Source organism: Aphis gossypii, chromosome 1 (assembly GCF_020184175.1).
Source record: "Aphis gossypii isolate Hap1 chromosome 1, ASM2018417v2, whole genome shotgun sequence".
In the NCBI taxonomy this organism is placed as follows: domain Eukaryota; kingdom Metazoa; phylum Arthropoda; class Insecta; order Hemiptera; family Aphididae; genus Aphis; species Aphis gossypii.
The window spans coordinates 10,523,875-10,538,738 of NC_065530.1; the positions used below are offsets into that span (position 1 = coordinate 10,523,875).

At 26.3% G+C, this 14,864-nt stretch overlaps 1 protein-coding gene and 1 long non-coding RNA gene across 2 annotated transcripts in view; one reads left to right on the forward strand and one right to left on the reverse strand.

Moving 5' to 3' along the window:
• LOC114130781 (thrombospondin type-1 domain-containing protein 4-like) overlaps positions 1-14,864 on the forward strand; it is a 59,898-nt gene that overhangs the window by 33,288 nt on the left and 11,746 nt on the right. The gene's annotated exons all lie outside the window — the stretch shown is intronic.
• LOC114130789 (uncharacterized) overlaps positions 3,513-14,864 on the reverse strand; it is a 44,473-nt gene continuing 33,121 nt past the window's right edge. The window contains exon 3 of the long non-coding RNA XR_003592946.2: positions 3,513-3,788. This is a non-coding gene — a long non-coding RNA (uncharacterized LOC114130789). The remainder of the gene's footprint in view (positions 3,789-14,864) is intronic.

The window sequence follows — 14,864 nt, forward strand, 5'->3', positions numbered from 1 at the left end:
TGTATTATAATATGTATACGCTACGGCTTTCAACACGTAGTAGTTTTATATTTTAAAGTTATACATATTTACTCTCAGAAAATTATGTCTACAGGCTATGTTATATTCAGTATAAAACCAGAAAGATAAAAATTGCAAACTAATTGGTACGTTTTGTAACTTGTAATTTTTATCACATTATACCATATGAAATAAAATATATATAGTGTATAGTCATATTATTTTATGCTATATGATATATATATATATATATATATATAATATACATTTAGACATATTCAACTTCAAAAGGTGTGTTATAACATCAATTTATTTTAAATTAGTAGTTTTAGAAGTAGAATCAACGTTTTAGGATTATTTTAGATTTAATACGTGTAGGTATTATAGAATATAGATAATAATTCATCTATAGTATTTATAATAAGTAATAACATTAAATTATGAATTTTATTAAATCTAAATAATTTTTATAGAAACATGAATTTATGTCAGGTTATACATTTATTTTTATATTTCATTATAATTTAGATAAGTTGAGGCTAGTATATTTAAATATGATATTTTTACAATCGCATCTCATATTAAAAATAATTAATTAATAATCATTAAAAATCGTAAATAGCTATGAGAAATTAAAAAACATAAATATTGTTTTATTTCATTCACACCATAAAGAATATATTTTTTATTTTAAAAACTCAGTATTAAGTTAGTTATTATATTAAAAATATGAATATTATATTTAATTTAAATTTTATGTTTAATGACTTATACTAAACAAGAAACTGAACCCTCTAAATAGTGAACTCTTCCGAATAGATGAAAACATTTTAGTGACCGGAGTGTTCAGTATTTAGAAATTTCAGGTATTATACTTGTAAAAAAAACGAAATTGATTAATTGGTATATCAACGTACACACACATACACAAACTGCTAAGTCAAGAAATTTAAAATTTGTATAGATGTGTGTATCATTCAGATTTGTTCTAACTTTCTAGTCGAGCTAAACCAAAATTGATTTTCTTACAAATTTACACCTACATTTTGGCTGAAATACACCAAACTTTATATCCAATGATGTATTTAAACAAACTTTGACTATTTTAAGATTGGACGTAAATTTAACCTAAGAAATTGATATAAAATGGTTTATAAAATGTTAACTTGAATAATCAAACCTTTTATTAGTATTATTTTCCCACAAGATAAAAATTTAATTCTATGCTAGTTTCTATAGTAGATGTTTTTGGAACGTATTTTGTGGTGTCCAAACCTACTACAGACGGCACGACATTAGATAATTTACTATGTTGATGAAATCAAGTTCAATAAACAATTCAAATATCTTCTTTTATATCTAGTACATAGGTAGTACCATCTATATATACTCCAATGAAATAGTTTAATGGTTCATGGGTAGGTATTATTATGAAAATTGACTGGTTTTAATCTATATTCAGTAGTTAAGTAGTTGAGTGGTGAAACATTTTTGAAGTTGAAACGTGTTTGCATTATACATATTTTGATAAATAATTTATTGTTTATTTTTATAGCTAACATATTCAAGACTATTGATAACTCCTAAATTTTAGTACAATGTATATTTAGATCATTGGTTTATTTTAAACAACTGATGTCATGATTTCTTTCTTTTTTTTGTAAAATAAGTTAAATTATACGGTAAACAATTAAATGATATATTACGGAATAGAAATACATATAACAGTCAATTTGCCAAAATATTATAAACATAACTTTCATTTCTATTCGTTTATACTTTATTTATACTCATTACTCATCTGTACCTATGTTATGCGTTCATGCATTAGGAGACATGGTACGCGGGGGTAGGTATATTATAATTTATAATTAACAGAAAAGTGCCTACACAGTCATACATTATTGATTGAGATAGATAGTTGAACCATAGATATAAAAGATATAAATAAGTATCTCTTCTCGTATACGAATTAAATGTATATAATTTATAGTATTAGCTAATAAAATTTAATTGTATACATATGTGCCTATATCTATATACAGTATTATAACTTACAACTTTTTATTCGTAAACACACTTACGATCCGTTGATATAATTAATAAAATAAATTAGATTTAAGTCGTAATGTTAAATTTTTATATGTTTAAATTTTATGCTTATCATTCGATGAAATAATATTGTTAAAAAATATACGGATGAGGTACCTTCCTATATCGTATAAACCATTTAACAATATTCATGATATACGTTGCAGTTTTTATATAGTATTGTTAATTATTATCACCATTCAACTATTTACAATATCCAGTACCTATACTTTAATAACAATATACTATAAAAGTGCAATAAAGTAGATGAATATTTTATAGCATGCGGTCTATTTTCAAATGAATTTTTTTCATCTTCTGACGTCATGGCTTTTGGGCGGGAAAAATGAATTAATACTAACTGATTTTTGCGTGGGCATAGAAGCCGTTCTATTTTCATTATCCAAAACCAGACCTAGTGTATTTATTAACCCACTAAATAGCTGATATATTTATCCAATCTGTTTTTAATACGATTTATTATAGAGTGGATCATTTTTTTTTACTTCACGGTCATCGGTTAGAAATGCGTATTAGCCGCGTATATTGACGGTACGAGAATAAATTTGATTGGGTTTATATAAATGAATGTTTTTCGACATTAACAATTTATAATTTAACGCATCACAGGATAAACCATGCTGTTGTTCATCAACTCAAATCTAAAATATATTTAAAAGTTGTATTTTTCGGGAAACGAAACGGCGAAATCTGCTCACAGCCGTCTAGCGGTACGTGTAAACACTGCACCGGTCAGAATCCTTATAATGGCTCACCGAAAAGCCGGTACATATTATAATATAGGTAGGTACTAGGTAGATAATAATCGATATCGTTGTTCGGTGGCCGTAATAATAATTATACATTTACAATGTGGATTAAAACACAATATGTTCAACCGTGTAATTGACGTGCTCCGTCATAATACTCGTTATCCTCATCAAATCTACCCCAGGCCATGCATTGCCAATGGTTTGGTGCGTGACGTTAACTTATATTATATATTATTATTATTATAATATTATTATGTAGTGATTATTATTTTTTCGTAGACCTCGTGTCTGCTGAGTGTTGACATCTCCAAATGGAAAATATTTATTTTTTTGATCGCAAAACCAGCCTTGATTATCGATTTAAAAATTTTAGTTAACACTTCTATTAGTTGTACAAGTATTTCTAATTCAATGTTATCGTTCTCTATTTAATCTCATTAATTATTTAATAACGATACATTAATTTTATCTAAATAATCTAGAAAAATATCTTAAATAAAACGCATTGGTTTCAGCTTCAATAAACAATAAACTGATTCTATATTATATTTTTTATTACATCTATAAGTATACAGGCTTTGTTATATATAAGATATTAAATCTGGAACAATATCTATTGTATTTAAGATTATAGATATAGGAAATATAACTTAATGTTTTTACTTTTTATCGTTATAAATATATTTATATTTTATGTTTACAGATTTGTATGATATTTTGCGTATATTATTTACTGTTATAAAAGTTTAATTAAAGAATTACATAAAAAAAGTTAATATTTAGTTCAAAATTCGAACACGACTCCACAAATATTAACCCTTTTTACATGCATAAATTTTAAAACAATAAAAACAACCCGATAGAAGCTTGTAAAAATCTGCGTCTGTTGATTTTCTTCCGAATTTTTCTTACGTATGGAGAAACCTAGAACCAAAATATTTACAGATTTATTGATTAAGATTTATTATTAATCATAACTATCTCGACGACTAGGGCCATTGTCTATACTCTATAAGAATCTTAACTTAATTTTTATATTCATTCATTTTATCCCAAAAAATTTCAGTGTAAAATCAATGCATTCATTAATTTAGTAAATTCACTTAAACCACTTGTTTACTACATGATTTAGTTCAAATAAATTAAAATTTCATTTTGATACAAATATTTTCTATTATAAATAATTATTGATGTAGAATCCTAATAATATTCACGTCCTACATAAACAGTGTAATACTTATTAACTTAATGATGGTGATGGACTCGAAAGAAACTATTTTCATTGAAGCGTCAATGCGTAGGTAGTTCTGAATGCTGTGATCAAAATTATTTCGTGTTTATGCATAATATTGTATTATTATAATATTATATTAATACATAATTCGTATGTTATATAACTTAAATTGAACCTTTTCAGCGTGTCTATTTTACAATGGTTATATAAATTACTTAAGTCACAACTGAAGTGATTATAATGTTCTATAAAGTTTTAATTATATGCCTAAGCAGTTTTTTTTTAAATTCATTTCAGACTAGAATTAATTTTACTCAAAACACAACGTAAATAAATGATTAACTGAAACTTGAGTTATTTATGGGTAGCGATTAGTTTTATTAATTATAAATGCATTTTAAGTTACATTAATTTTGAACACTAAATTGCCAATGTAACCAAATTTAGACAAAATCTAATTGTTCCATTTTAGAAAGTACATACATAATGTGTTATATGTACTTTATACCTGATAACTTCAAGTAATTATATACCATGAGTATAAACGTAGTAGTAACAACTAGTTATATGATGACTTAAATATTATTAAGTTAAGATATTTTGTTATTAATTTTATAAGCTCAAGTCTTACTCTAATGGAAATAAACTAATTTCACTTGTTACATTTTATAACATACATTTATAATTGTTAAGTAAAAAAAAATATTCGTATGTATAGGTAGTGTATAAATAAATGTTTGATAGTTCAAGTATTAAATATATATATATATTTATGTAAATAATAAATATTTTATTATAAATATAATTTAATATACTATTTTTGACTCTTGAGCTTACGATAATTTCAAAGTTTACATTATATTGACGGTTGTTATTTTTAATTTATTCTATTCTCTACGTTTTAAAAGTTTGTATTGGTTTTATAACAAAATTAGCTTCTAATGCTTTTTGAAAAAAATTTTTACCTGAACGCTACACGCATGCGCACCGCATCGTAGAAAGATTTAAGGGGCACGCAGCAGTCTATCAATGGGATTCTGTAAACAGTACGCGGTTCGATGCTCGCGTGAGTGTTACCGACGGTAATAATTTATGCAAACAAACATATACGAATTCAAAGTGGTATAAAGTTTTACTTTTCATAATATTTTTATTTTATGTAACAAATTGGCCAAAGTGTATTATTTATAGTGTAAGTGAAACTTAAATATTTTAAACGGGCACTCATACATGCATGTTTCATTTTCCATTAACTTATCATCATAAATATTATGATCACAAGTAAATATAGCTAGGTCGGTTTAGAGCTAAATAATAAAAAAAATATGTTTACTGTTAAAAATTCATAAGGATAAATGATGGTTATATAAATTACTTACTGTAAACGAACTATACATAACATTTTTATTACACAACCATATTTTTATAACTTGATATATTCGTATATAGTTAAAATATTATTATTATTTTTGTTTTATTTGATTTTTTATATATATTATTTATCAATAATCAATGACTAGCTTAGTATGTTAATATATATTATAATTAAGTATAACTATATAGTTTAAACCAATATTATGAAAAAACTTTTATGACAAGGTAATTTTATTTCTCTAGTTTGGTTTTTTGTGTGTACAATATTGTCCAATTATATCTAGATATGTAATATTATTAATATTCATATCTATAGCAAAAGTTATATGATTTTGGACATAATATTTTGTAAATTTATCGTGTAAATTGTATGAGTCACCATAGCTCAGAGTATTTTAATAACTATTGTATACATTTAAACAAAATGTTTTTATCATTATTTTAAATTTGATTTATTTGTTTAACTACATTTTTAGAATGTATTATTCATAAATATTTTATTCGCTTTTATGCTGAATTAAGCAACTAAAAATATTATAGTTTGGAACGTAGGTATTACTCTTAAAAACAGTAACAATTAGAAATTAGATTTTCCATAACTCTTTTGTTGTTTAAGTATCTATATATCTTATTTCATTCTTCGCTAATCGTTATAACATCGATTTCAGATTTTGGTATTTTACATTTTTTATAGCTTATATACTTACCTATTTCGATTGTATTGTTTATTTGCATTAAACATAATATGTTTGTACATACTATAATTAAATAAAAATAGATGTTTCAAAGAAATATATTATAGTTTCTTGGAAATTTTCAATGAAAATTTTATAATTAAAAAAAAAATTGTTTGAATTTCAATTATGTTCTTTACTATTCTATATATTCTTATGATTGATTAGAGGTAAACATTTTCCATAAAAACAAGCAATTATTATTATAAAAAAAAATTTGGATGAATGCCTTCTTTATTAATGACTTTATGTTGGCTTTTAACTTAAAAATATATTGGATATCTTTTTAGATTAAATATTTTTATTTTTATCCATTTCTCAGTAGCATCATAGTAGTACTATATGGTTTATTTTTCGATATTTTATTTTAACTAATAAATTATTAAATTTATTATTATCATTATGTTTGAGAATTTAGCTAATATTTATAAACCGTATCCGTTATGACAATTATTTGAGTTTTAAATTGCTATACAAATATATACCTATTTATGTTATAACTCGAATTGTGCAATATGTCATAATCATATTATATTGTATTGGCATCGATCACTGTGCGTGTTATACAAAATTAAAACCAAGAATTTTGCAGATGATGCGTATTATTATTTATTTGGCTATATAATATATTTATATAGTAAAATCGGAATAAATTCAATAGATCAATAAAAATTTCACCATGCATTATAATAAGCTAAGAATTCATTTTCCCCCATACATATTTATACGAAAACGTCTACAGTGTACAAAGTCCATGTCTGGGACGTTATGATTTATTATTTATGAATCGTAAATCACCAAACGGTTATGCCCTTTTTATCCGTCCGGACAGCCGTGACATCAGAGTAGCGCCCGGCGCTCGTACCTATACGTTCATCACTGGTGTCCAACAGTATAGAGCAGGCGGCGTCGATGCAATTTATCTCCTGTTGTAATAACTATTATAAATTATAATAGTAGTGTTACCTACTGTATAAGTTGTCTCTCAGTATAGGCGTATTTTTCATCTCAATATTGTAATAATCAATGTTGATTAGTCTTTATTTTTTGATTATATAAAATCGTACATTTCTTTTTCGTATTATGCAAACGGCATCGTATTATCGGCCGCATAAACAAGAATTCGATACTTCGTTCGTCCGCTAAAAAAGCCACACGTATCCCGATGATAATGTATAGACTCATTTAAACTGTAGATAAACGATGACGTTTTGTGTAAGACATTTAGCCTCTCGCACAGGTGCTAGTCGATAAAATAATGATAGTAGGTATAGCATTATATTTTTCTATAAAGTTAAATTTTTGCGTGGCCAGTTTGTTACGAAAAATATTATTCGTGTCTATAAAATTATAGTACACCATAGATATAAACTCGGTTGTATAGGATTTCAATGACCGAGGAGTTTGTCAACGGTTACAATATGAGAATTGATCGACGAAAAATGGACTTCGTCAGTATTGGACTTTCCGTGTTCCTGTTGGCCATCGCAGTAAGTCTTTACAATTGTATAATATATTATTAAATAACAACATAAAACGATTAAATGTCTTATTAGTCTGGAACTTTCGAAAAGTATAATGTATAAAGTAATATGACTATAAAGGTTTCCATTTATGTCATAAACTTTATAATATATATAGCCAGTTTAATATGTTGTATTACACGACTTCGCTAAGGAAAAAATAAAATATATATTTATAATATAGCGTATGGTATTTTGATTCAAACCTAGGTATCTCTATTCACAGAAAAGACGGTCTCGGTGCTGTACAGCCCAATTGAATTGGCTCCCAAATATTAATATAATTAAGTTTTAATTTTATGTCAAAATTTTTTTTTGAAACAGTCTGTATAAATGATATTCTACTGATTTCAACACTTGAATAGGTACTGCGAAATTTATTATAATAATAATTGGACATTTGTCCGCAATTCGTATGTTACCATTTTAGATTTCGTCCGCAACTCACATAGTTTTTGTCACTTTGTCCGCAATACGGAAACACCGAATATTTTGCCCTTAATAAATATCTTTGAATTTTTTCCGAGCCCCAATGCCACATGCCGAACTGGATGTTCCCGTTTGAAAAAGTATTTTATTAAGGTATGCGGTATTGGTTACCGTTTAATTATGCACATTTCCCTTCTCAATTTTATAGACTTAGAACTATCAACTTTAAAGTAAACTTAGTTTAAAATAATTATCAACAACTTAGTTCCCTTTTCACCAAACATAAACTTTTTAATAACCAATAATTAAAATTAAAATACGATCGATGATCGATCTATAAACGAAAACAAATTTACATAGGTATGTGTACCTATAAACGACGATGTGTTATTCGGGACTGTACAATGCTCACTAATATTATTTTTATAAGTATATTCATACGATATTATATACAATTTACCCATATAGTGAATAAGTATCTCACTAGTTAACTTAATTAATCGGGGTATCAGTGATAATTTTCTAAACCTCCAAAGTCTATTGCTACTATAGAGTATAGAGTATAAATACATTTATATTTTTTACTACTTATCTAATTTATATTTTGTACCAATTATTAAAAATAAAATTAAAATTGCAACTATTTTACATGAACACAAACGATAACCAAGTGGGTTACTCCCCTTTGAATTGACTTCTAAATATTTACTATTGAATTAGCTCCCTACCTATTTTTTTAAAAAATACATTGGTTACCAAATTGTAAGTAATAATTGTATAATTTTAAGTTAAACGTTTATTTTATATTGTTACATTGACACACAATTGTTTAAATATAATACAAAAATTTCATTATAAAAAATAAAAGCTAAAAAATAATACAAAAATTTATCTATTATACATATTATAAAAAATATATAGCAGAATGCGTCAATTTGAATTTGCTTGTCAGTTGCTATACGATCAAAACTATTTTATAGTAGGATTTTAGATTCTGGGCGGAGCGTTAAATATACTAAGTAACTAACAAGTCTTATTTTACAATGATGTGTGTTTCTTATGTCTGTTATCATATTTTAAGGAGATAATAATTCTTTTATTTTCAACTCTGGAGGTAATTTTTAGTACAAAGTTGTATATCTAGTCAGTAATTTGAGGAATCAATTACTTTTTTAATAATTTACATAACCTATAATTGGTGAGAAACAAAAATTTGAGAAAAAACAATTATTTTTATACTAAACTAAATTTTGACAAAATGTATTTCTTTAATTATTTGTTCTATTTCAAAAACGAATAACTCTAGAAACATACAATTTTCATAAACTGTTCATATTATTAATTATTATTATTTTAATCCATTGAATAATTTTAAAAATTTATTTATTTTATTCGAGTCACGAGTCTTATATTAATTACAATGTTTTATAGGTACCGTGTTAATATTAAAGTACAATTATTACGGTGGCGTAATTTTATTAATACACTTTTTGTGTGAAGATAATTTTATGTATACCTAAAGTATATAAAAACATGTAGTTTTTTTTTTGTTATTAAAATAGGTCATTTACTTGTTTGAACATTGATATACGTACTATTTAATTTAATATTAGCCGTTGGATTGCTATGATCGTTACACCTTATAGCGTAATTATTATTAAGAACAATCGTTTGAAGAATAACGGATCTTGTTTTACGGTTGATTATACTAAATAAAATAAATTGTTTATGATCATGCTATTTTACAGTGCTGGATGTAATTAAAGTTTTCTACATGTATAGGTATTATATTTTTAAACACAATAAGTATCTATTTTAATGTGTGGTTTTCATTGCTATTTGTCATTTTTAAGCGTTTCCGGTGAATAAAAACTTTTAAATTGGATATATTTCGATGTATTTGTGTAATCGTGAATTCGGCTAATTTATATAAATGTTTTAGTATTTTACATATTACTGTTATACATATATATGTATATATAACATATATATTATATATATACATACATATATTATATGCCGATTTATCAGTTTTTTTTTTGTGACATTGAAATATGTAATACTCCCACACTTCCAGTGACTATTTGGTGAAATGTAAACAACATAAAATGATCTTTAGGTATAAGGTTTGACAAATTTTTAATTTTTTAAGATGAAAAATTAAATAGTTTCCCGCTGAAACCAATAAATCTGTCAGCAGGCTCAACGTACAACGGGATTAATAGTATTAAGTTCGGCGGCACCGTCCAAATGACGACGCAGTTATAATATATCTTATACACGAACAATCTGAACATTTTGTACCACCATTTTTAGTGTTATTGTCCAATTATTATTATTTTTTAGACTAATAAATGTTATTCAGAGAAATAAAAATATTTGTGAAAATACGATAATAGCTAGTATTTTAGTGCAGTAACATTGTATGTTAAAAGGGGGTTTTTTTACGTTATTTTTTTATTATATTGTATTGAAGTAGGTACATAATAAAGTTTTACTTTCTCAAATTCGAGATAAGTATTTTATTTCTCTAGATTTTGAACACGAAACACCCATTACATGACATTGTATACATAGTCATAATATACACGTTGACTTTATCGTTGATATTTATGATTATTTGAATGTCACTTTGTATCAATTTAAAATGCTTAACAATAATTTAGTTTCTTTTAAATGTATGTTAGCGATATTTATAAAATTTGTGCATATATAGAGAAAGAAAGAAAGAGAATGTGTCTATTAAATTTCACGTATTATTTTAAAATAAAAAATTAAAACGGACGACGATGACCTAACGATCGTGATCGAAGAATTGTAATACATACGATCAATTTATAATAATTATCGTTATATTATATTATGTTATCCGATGACTCAACATAACGGTAATCGTAATATTAATGAATTTGGCATTTATATTATCGAGATACTTTTATTTTATTTTTTTAGTTTTATTTTTTCCCCGTTAAATAACTTATATTAGGCTTATAAAAAATAACACAATAATCAATCAGAACTTGGAGAATTGAAACGTCTGAAAACGTATGACATCGGATTTCGATGTAACATTATAATTTTAAATAATAAATTACGATTTCCGGATGACTGTCATGTTTTAATAGAGTTAAAAAACGAATACGATCCAAACTTTCGGAACACTTTATGATACCGATACCGTTGTTACTACTATATAGATTTCCCATAGAGAGATGGTGGCATCCGCCTATAGTATAATATTATATAGCATATATTTCGCTGATTAAAATTTTGCGGCGGCAACGCGTCACGCGATGTTGCAATAACGGACGGCGGTCGTTCCCGGTTTTTCAAGTATCCTCGGAACGGTCTTTTCATATTATGTTAGTCATTATATATATTGTTATAATAAATTATAATAAATATACATATTCAAACGTTGTGCATCGGCCACTACTAAAGTGCTCAACACTCTCTGACCACACCGCGTGTCACTTTGCAGTGGACACACATGGGTCACAACGTGGCCAGATCGAATATTCGAACGTCGTAAAAAATTTAAATAAATAAATAAATACGAATATGATTTGACAAAGTTCGAGGAATTTCTGTTAAGAAATCGTGTACCATAAGACTAATTCCCATGTTAATAACGTGATATAATATTATATATATGGAGTGTCAACATACATAATAAATAAGAAGGCGGTATAATGAATTTCGCTTATTACACGGACCCTGCAGTTAACGAGTGTTCGGCAGTATATATATGGTATACTATAATATAATAGTGGTCGAGTGCATTTCGGATGATGAAACACAATAATAATAATAATAATAATTCGTTATCGTGGCACAAACGTCCCATATTGTATCGATCTAATGGTCGCGACTGATTGAAATGCATTAAAATATATATATAACATATTAAGTATTTCTAGAAAAGTTTTAAATTGTCAACTACTATAAAATATATGCTATAATTTTAGTATGGAGTTGTATTTTATAGTCCAAAAATCTATTAGACGGACGCCACTGAGACGTAAATTAGAAATTATTGAAAAATAATACGATAAATGTTGTGGTACCGCCGGTTCGGTATACGTATATAGGAACGCTATGTACTATAAGAAAAACATTATGTTTTTTGTCTTCCAATAAATTTTGAGATTGGCATTCTAAGAACACATAGCGGATGATATATATTAAAAAAAAGTACTACTGTATACTATACGCACGAATTGATATTACACTGGGCTGTTGCAAACGACCGATATAAAGATTACTATATAAGATGATACACGGTTAGACTAATTCTTGGCAAACTCGGCCTAATCCGAGGATCGCGAACATTATTATTATTAATTTTTTTTTTGGTGCGCATCGGGTATTTGTGGTTTTTATACGGGTTTACGCATTTAACGGGATTAAACATTATAATTAACTTCCGCTGAGAAAATATGACAAACGTACGCGTTAAAATAAAACATCTGCCAAAAAAATTCCACGAGTTCTATATCTTAGACACGGTTAAAAATGACTAGCTGGAACTTTTTCCAGTGTTATAATCTCGAGAATTAATAATGTACATATCGATGCAGTCACGCAGACGTAAATAATTGACTGTAGTGAGATCAACGGATTTATAATAAAGTGTATTGGTTGCGTTTATTGAATAATTTATATTCATTTTTCGTATAATACTCTTTATTTTTATTAACCTAACGTGTGCACGGCAATATTTTAAATAATATTGATATAATACTCGAAAGTACTAATAGGATAAGTTGGTAGAATATGTTGTTTGTCTTACTATCCAGAGTAAATTAACTTAAATGACTTGCACAAATACTTTAAACAAAAGTTTTATAAATATTTTTAACCGTTTAATTATATAATTTAATAAGTTTGATAAAATTTATATGTATATTGTATACTATCATAATTTTGGGTTTTTAAATATTAAAATTTAAAAAATATGATTTTATAATTTTACGTATGTCTTACTTATCTAAGTTAACGACCTATTTTTTTTTTTTAATTTGTATCGGGAATACATAAAAGAAATAATTGTTGCTAAAATGTTCAATTTAATATGTCGGTGCCTAGTGCCTACTTATATTCATAAAAAGAACATGGTATTACATTTTTTTTTTTGAATTGCTTTAAGCTATTTTAGTTGTAATAAAAAAACGATCACAAATTTTACTTGGTTTATTATTAACTATAGCTAATAAAATTGAAAGACATATTTAATGTGTAGTATATAGTCCAACAAAAAAAAAGCTATTAACTATTAAGTTTAATTATGTTAATGTGATGTCGTAATCGTAATTAAATATAAGGTTATATGGTTGATCAGGACTACTTAAATATATTAATACAACTATTTACTAAGTACATACATTATACATACTTTCGTATATTAATTTTTTTACATTACTTTTACTTATGTACTAAAACATTACTACTTATATTATATTATTATAATTTTTATTTTCTACAAAAACTTAAGCCATAAACCAATTTTGTTTAAAATTAATTGTTGACACAGTTTTTTATAAGTTGACTTTTGAGTCAATAATATATTTTACACTATATAACTACACCTTAAAACGTTAGCAGTGAGATTAAAAATAATTTTACCAAAATTAAAAAAGTTCAAGTAAAAATTAATGGAAGTAGGTATATAAAAAACAAATTTAAATAAAAATCCTAATTAACGTTTTTAGATGAATCTAGAGAAATGTTCTCCTTTTAAAGTTTAAAATCAAACGAAATCATAATTATTCTTTTTTTTAATTTTCACGAAATAACGCTTGAATATGAATGAGAAAAATCCGGTAAATTCTCCGCGAGTAAAACCGAACTCGTTGACCCGGGCGCTTGCCACTAAATTAATTATGATCGTTGGCAGTCATTCGGCTCTTCAAACTCTCCACCACCTTCACTGCAGCATCAGATCTGACCGCGGCTGGTATAGTGCTCATTGGTTATGTGGTTAGGGGGCGGATATATTTTCGTAAGTCGAATACATCATTATTATTAATATTATTAAAATCGTACGCGAGGGAGATCAAGAAAGAGAATACCGCGTAACCTTGACATCAGAGTCTATTGAAACGACAGTAGTGTCTGGTTGGTTTTTAACAATCTTTCACTGTCCGCACATAGTCTTGGGGCCCTCTTGTGAAATGATTAGGTCTCTTCGGAAGTGCATTGCACCCCCCAGAATGTCTGCTAATTACGGTGCTGGGTGTAACTATAGTTTATGATATCAAATTCACCCTTTATGATGATTTTATACAATACTAATAATATTTAATATAATATTTTTGTGTAAATGTGTAGCTTCCGTTATATAATACAACTTGTATGTAATATTATGGGTAGGTATATGTGTTGTATTGCTACCCATAACTTTTGTACATTCAAATATTGAATGTGTTCCGAATTTAGTTAGTCCTGAAAAATGCATCCCAAAAATAAGTATCCCGATTGCATTCAACATTTGAATATGTTTTTCAATACTTAACAAAATAACGTATCGACGTATACATAAAAAATAGGTACCTACACTAAAAATAAAACTTCATAAATATATCAAATTATTTCACTTTTGTACTCATCATTACTCATATATATTAACTTTAAAATATAAGCCAGTCTTGGGATTTTCTAGTGTATTTTAACTATATACTTTTACAATTTTAATTTTTTACAACAC